This window comes from Pinus tabuliformis, chromosome 2_2, assembly GCF_031772625.1.
Source record: "Pinus tabuliformis cultivar Carrire ecotype Pingquan chromosome 2_2, CPIR1, whole genome shotgun sequence".
NCBI lineage: Eukaryota > Viridiplantae > Streptophyta > Pinopsida > Pinales > Pinaceae > Pinus > Pinus tabuliformis.
The window spans coordinates 536,108,014-536,115,086 of NC_142300.1; positions in this window are offsets into that span (position 1 = coordinate 536,108,014).

Sequence of the window (7,073 nt, forward strand, 5' to 3'; positions counted from 1 at the left end):
CAAAATGAAGCCAACACAAAAAAAAACAAGACAACCTACAACAAATGAACTCACAAACGAACTTAATAAGGCGTTCACATAAATGAAAAAATATCTAAGCGTGACTATAACTACTAAACTCACTCACCACAAAAAGCAATAAAGAAATAGTTATTTCTATTAACCACGTTTACTAGAAATAGTATTTGAGCATACAAAGAACCAACTTTGTAAACAAGACCAAGCTCATGAACAATGAAAGCAAAAAATTAAATCTCCATTCAACCACAATACCATTAAATTAAATATATATTTTTTAAAATCTACCACCAATCAACATAATACAAAAATATCACCAATCCTAACATTATATTCTCTGAAAAAAGGTGAATAATACCATTAAATTAAATTAAATTAAATATATATATATATATATATATATATATATATATATATATATATTAAATCTACACCCAATCAACATAATACAAAAATATCACCGATCCTAACAATATATTCTCTGCAAAAATATCAAAATAAAAAGAAATTAACTCATGCAATACCCAACAATCCCAAAAAAGACCTTAAAAATATACCATCACAAATTCACTCGAGTAGACAACCATATTTAATTCAGTCTAGTAGACAACGACATTTAAGGGATGAAGAAATACCAAACAACTAAATTTAAGACACGAAGAAATAAAAATAACATTGATTTTGGTACCAACCAAATTTAACTCCACATGCATCGTGTCACACGTGGAGGCATGCACAAGGACATATTTACACAATGAAGTTTATGCATCACAAAGGTTGAATAGGCACCCTAACCTTACTTGTGGGAACTATTAAAAGCATATTTTTAACAAATATGTTAGGTAAATAATGGTGTAATTGAAGTATTAGTTTTTTTGGGTTAGGGATTATTAATATTGTTTGGAGTTTATTGGAATTTTAATTAAAGTTGGGAGAAAATGTTTGATATTTTTATTTTCTCATAAATTAAAAAATAGTTTTCTAATTTTTTTTAGTAATTTTTTTATAAATTTTGGTTGTTGATCCAATTCTCATTGGACATAATTCTTTGGTGGAGGGCATTTTATTTTTGGTATTTGTTAGTGCGTGACAAATATTTTTAAAATTGGAGAGACTATTTTTGCGAGTGGCCAATGAATTTCCATTGGAGACATTGGGAACCGATGGGATTGAGTCACGGTGTTTGTTGGGAGTTTTGTGCTTTTGGTATTTTGTGATTTGTTTGAGCTTTATTTATGGGTTTTTATTGTGTCTAGGGCAAGGCCTTGCCACTTTGTTTGTGATGTCGTATTACTATTGGTTTTGATGGTTTTCTCTTTTTTGTTTCTTGGTCTTGTCTTTTATGTTTTGAGAGTTTGGGGAATTGGTTGGGAAAGAGGAAAGTTAATGGATCTCAGGAAGAGTTGAATGAAACCCAACAAGTGATGTAAGGCCCGACTGAAGCTCCATGCATGTATAAGAGCTATTGAAGGAGAGTGGGTTAGATTGGTTGGGTCCATTGTGGTAAATGGACAATGGAAGTACAAACATGATAAAAATAATGAGAAAAGGTAAAGTAAATGGATTTGAGGCGTTAGATGCTATGTTGGGAATCAATGTTTTCAAGGGAGTTCTCTTAACATTGACCTTATGATATCTGGTAATTATGTTGTGATCATGATTGTGTTGATGTCTATATATGTACATATGTATGTATGTATGTCATGTATGACAAGGTCATCATGGATCATGATTGTTTTTATGCTAATGTTTATATGTATATATGTAAGTATGTATGTTGTTGTCTGACATGATCATGATTTTTTTATGCTAATGTTTATATATATATATATATGTCACGGTCTGACATGGTTGTCAGGAATCATTCTTGTGGAGGAATAATTGCTTATGCAAATTAATGGCATGAAGAGGTTCCTGACTATGAGGAATTGAGCAGAAAGAGTAGTTCTGACAAATCTACAAGGTTAGTATCATGTGGTTATGAGTTGATATTATGTGATTATACTATGTCTATGTTATGGGAAGGTTATATTAAGGGATACATCAACAGAATGAAAGCAGTATGATCTACAACACGCTGGTATAAGAATGGATGGCATAGAGACACTGGAAGCAAGGTTGCTTAATAGAGACAGTGTGGTTTTGGATGTGCAGTGCTACTATTGTGTATATGTTGTGCATGTTGTATATTCAGTGATTGTACCTATGGTGATGTGTACATGTAACATATGTAGTATTGTGTATATATGATGTTGTGTGCCTATTGTATGTATGGTGTTGTGTGCATGCTGTACATGTGGTGCTATGTACATATGGTGTTGTGTGCATGATTGTACACGTGGTGTTGTTTGCATGCAGTGTTGTGTGCATGTGGTGTTGTGTACATGTTGTGCTGTGTGTAGGTGGTGTTGTCTACATGTGGTATTGTGTACACATTATACATGTGGTGCGGTGTACATGTGGAACTGTGTACACGTTGTGTAGGTGGTGCCATGTACATGTGATGTTGTACACATGTTGTGCATGTGGTACTGTGTACATGTTGTACATATGGTACTAGTGTACATGTGGTATTGTGTGCATGTCATACATGATGTGTTGCGAGCTATGTATGTGTATTGTGTAGTTGTGATATTGTGACATGTATATTTGTTGTGTTGTACTTTGTGTACGTATATGTATTGTTTCATGTCGTACACTGGGCGTAGGGGTATGTGTTGTGCCATACACTGGATGCAAGTGTATGTGTTGTATTGTATGTTGAGTGTATGTGTATGTGTTATATGTTAGGTGCAGGTGCATGTATTGTATGGTGTTGTATGTCACGTGTGGATGTACATGTTGTAATGTACACTATGTGTATGTGTACGTAGTTGAAGAGAAGACACTAGGTATTTTTTGGGTGTGGAAACTGATCTGGTGTGTGTACGAAAAGAACAAAGGTAGAAGTGAAAGGATTGATTAAAGGATAAGTATCAATATTTTATTTCAATTATAATTATGCATGTGATCTATGATTCTGGTTTATGATGATTGCATGTGATTCATGATTTTGATCTATGAAGGTTGCCTTTCGAGCTAATCATATGTGATATGGTTATACATAATGATTTGATCAAAGATGCTAGTTTGACTTGTTGCAACAAGAAGTAAATGAAATTGCAAGTGTACCTTATTAACGAGCTAGCAATGAGGTATGATATGGATTTATTTCAATTTATTTTAAATCTAATGGAAGTTATGTGCTTGGTAAAGGAAGCACATAAATGATCAGTTCGGTGGTTGAAACTAACTGCAAGGATTAACAACAACAACAAAAGGAATTAAGATAGAAAGTAGTATGCTAGTAAATCACTTTAGGAGCAGGGCCATTATGGGACTCTGGTGCCCAATAGTGTCAATTAATTTCCATGAGCATGTTATAACTAGTATGATGGTTTTGAGGCAGGTATATGCCTTGTTTGTTGACCTTCTGATACAAGGAATCCTTTCCAAGGGATGGATCACCCGAGATAGGGGATGCCGAGGAACTTGGAAGATGAGTGACTACATGGAAGGGGGTGACCAGATTACCCGAGGGAATGTGTAGTAGAGAAGGGAAGGATGAGGATGGATTTGTTTTGGTCATTAGCATTGCCATATGGAATCAGATGCACATTGGGAGTGTGCCCTGGAAAAATGAGTTGTTAATTATTCACTGAGAGGAAAAGTGATGCGAGATTGTAGCGCTTGACATTGGATGCAACTTTGACTTTGGCAGTGGATTTTGGACTTCATGGAAAGGAAGTGAATCCTGGTATTACTTTGAAGGTGGAGGTGTGAGCCTTTGGATTCCCTTGTTGTGGATGCAGACATCGTATCCCTTTTATTTGTTGGTTGAGAAAATGTGCATATGTGTATATTATTGTAAATATTGTATCGAGTTGGATTTATAAAGCTCTATAGGAAATATGTTCTTTTGCTGGTTGAAGCAAATGTGTATATGTGTAAATTTGGTTATTATTGTAAATACCGTAATGAGTTGTCTTATAAATCTCCAGTAAACAACATGATTGTCATGTTTTCAACAGGTGGTCATTATAAATACTACAATGAGATGTGTTATAAAGCTCCATGGGAAGTATTTTTTTCTTTCAGCGGTCTTGTTGGTTGTAGGTGTCATTGGACACTGAGGACGGTGTTCCCCCAAGGGGGAGGGTTATTTAACAACCCTTGTCAAAATTCCATGTAAATAAAGTTAATAAATGATAAAATAAAATCAAGGTCATGGAACACGTATTCCAAGCTGAATGGTGAGAAAAACATCCTAATGGGTGTTCATTTTGGTTACTATGGCTAAAGGAAATTGGAAAAGGCAATGAAAAGGGCTTTGGAAATGCATGAGGTATTAATTGGTATTTTATTTATGAAAATAAAGGAAAGTAGGAGAAAAGGAAGGTGAAAAGACACAAGTTGCATGTGAGCAGGAAAATAATGGAAAATGAAGAAAACAAAGGCCTCATTAATAAAAAGGCATCTGAGGATCAGTTCATAGACTTTTGTCAGTTTAGTTTTGGAGCTCTCTCTTTATTTTCTCTCTCTCTCTCTCTCACTCTTGGATACTTGTATTTTTCTTGGAGCACTTCAGCATTGGATCAAGAAAGAGAAAAGAAGGCAAGAGGAAGCAAAGATCAAGCAACGAAGAGCAGGATCTAGAAGCTACAACGAGATTATTTGCAGGTATCAATTTACATGTGTCATTTCCTTGCTAGATTTAGCATACATGGTTATGCATGTGTGTTCTTGGTTCTATTGTTGTCATGGGCATGGGTTTTGCCAGGTATGACAATGTTTTTAAACCTAGTCTTGTCATTTCCGGATAGCCATGGTGTGGTAGGTTCTTTTGTATATGGTTGAGCTGGATTGCCATATGGACTTGAAGTTGAGTGGCATGCTTCCAAGATTATTCAGAAGGCCTAGGAATCCATGGATGGGATATAAAGTAAATCCTAAATGTGAACACATCGATTGAGCCTATGAATCCCTTGACTAGTGAATGGTGGGTTACATTGTAAATCTCAGTGGTGACTACCCTTGATTAGGTCTAGGAATTCCAGAATGGGATACATGGTAAAGCCAAGAAGGTGGAGACCTCATAGGCCTAGGAATCCCTTGACCGGTAATGGCAGGATACATGGTAAAGTCGAGAGGTTGGGGACAAATCCCTTACAGTGTAGGTGGAGAGATCCGATGGCATCCATGCTTGTTTTTGGCCTAGTGATCTGGTGAGGATTGCGGTAAAACCTTGTATTGTTTGTTTATCGTTTATGGCTTAGTGATCCCTTGGGGATTACGGTAAAGCCTACTTCTATTATTGAGGGTGAGGTGGTGTAGCCTTAGGATGACATGGTTTCTTTTCGTTATAAGTCCCACATTCATGCTTGGAGTATGTCACAAGGGTGATTGGATGAAAGAAATACTTGGTTCAGCTAATCTATGGTCAGGTGGTACATGGAAATCCCAAACCTGGTTGGCCTGGTCATTCATTAATAAGAACTATTTCTCCTTGGTATTTTATGAGAAAATTCACAGGTTCATATCAGGCATTCATGGTTGCTGTATCCTTGTTATTTATGTTGGTTATATCCTGGTTATGAGAATGTTTTATGACAATGATGATGTATGGCTCTCATCATGTTTTGATTTGTAAATGAATGTACCATGAATATATGACCTAATAGATGATAATGCAACTAAGGTGATAATACATTAATACTTCTTAGTGATTCTCAGATAAGTATGAGACCCTTATGCTCATATATGTTGTTATGACCTGTAGGATGCATATTTGTGACATATTTTACGAAATACTTGTCATGGCTAATAGGGGTCCAGCCAATATTTTTTCAAGTATTTGCATTTTTATCATTGTTTCGATATTACTTTTAGTTCTTGAAAGTTTCATGGTGTTCTAGGCAGTGACCTGAGTCTTGGCCTTGCAAAAGTGGCACGAAATCTGTGGTCGCAGACTCAGAACTCGCTGAAAAAGACCTTATTCACTTGCATGCCCATGTTGTGAGAGTGACTAGAGGGCCCCATTTGCATGCATGCCCATTCCATGGGAGCAACTGAGGCTCTAGGGCAGTGAAGTGTCAAGTTGTCACAAAGGTTGATCACTTGGAAGGGTTGGTTGGCTTCTGTAGGTTCTATGGTACATGCAAACGGTAATATTGGTTGTCCTGTGTCAGTCACCAATTCCTTAACTGTACATGGGGAGTTGAATCATACTGTAGTAGCCTCTCATCACATGTTTACCCTAACAGACCGATTAACTTAGGTAAATGTGGGAGGAGAGTGTTACAGGGCACATTGGCTAGGATCTCTTATCCATGTTACTATAGTGCAATAGGTGATTAGAGTAGGGCTATAGTATAACAATGTCACAACCATGAATGCATTTACATGTGTCCAAATTATAGATTCATGGTATGTTTCCTTCTCTTCCTATTATCCAAAGAAGATGCAAAGTGCACCATGTCTTGGTTAGCTAGCTTTTGTTTTGAACTATTGTAGATTATTTTATTCATTTTGAGTTTAGTAGAAGATAAATGTGATTTGAGAGCCCGAACCTGTGTATTTGTTGTTCAAATTTTCAGTTGTATGTGTTTGTAGATTAGCATGCTTAGATCTATTGTTTTGATTGAAGTCTTGAAATTTTTAGCTACCTAGTATTTAGGTTATTCTTTCTAAGTTCATAATTCACTTACCATGGTTTCAATATCAATAATATGTTCCTTAATACAAGACCCTTTATGTTCCACCTGCAAATTTACTATAACCACATTGTAGAATTACCAAAAATTCTTCACAATCCTAAACCAAGCTTATAGCCATATGAGATTCAATAGACAATTTAAAATATCCATCCATTTTGGCAACAATTGTTCATTTGTTGAACAATTATTGAATGAAAAAAAATATTGAAAACTGGAAAGGAAATATAGAAGATTAAAGAGATAACAAAAAGGAGAAAAGAAGATATGTAGAAAGTTGGCAAATCTTATAAGACAGGTGAA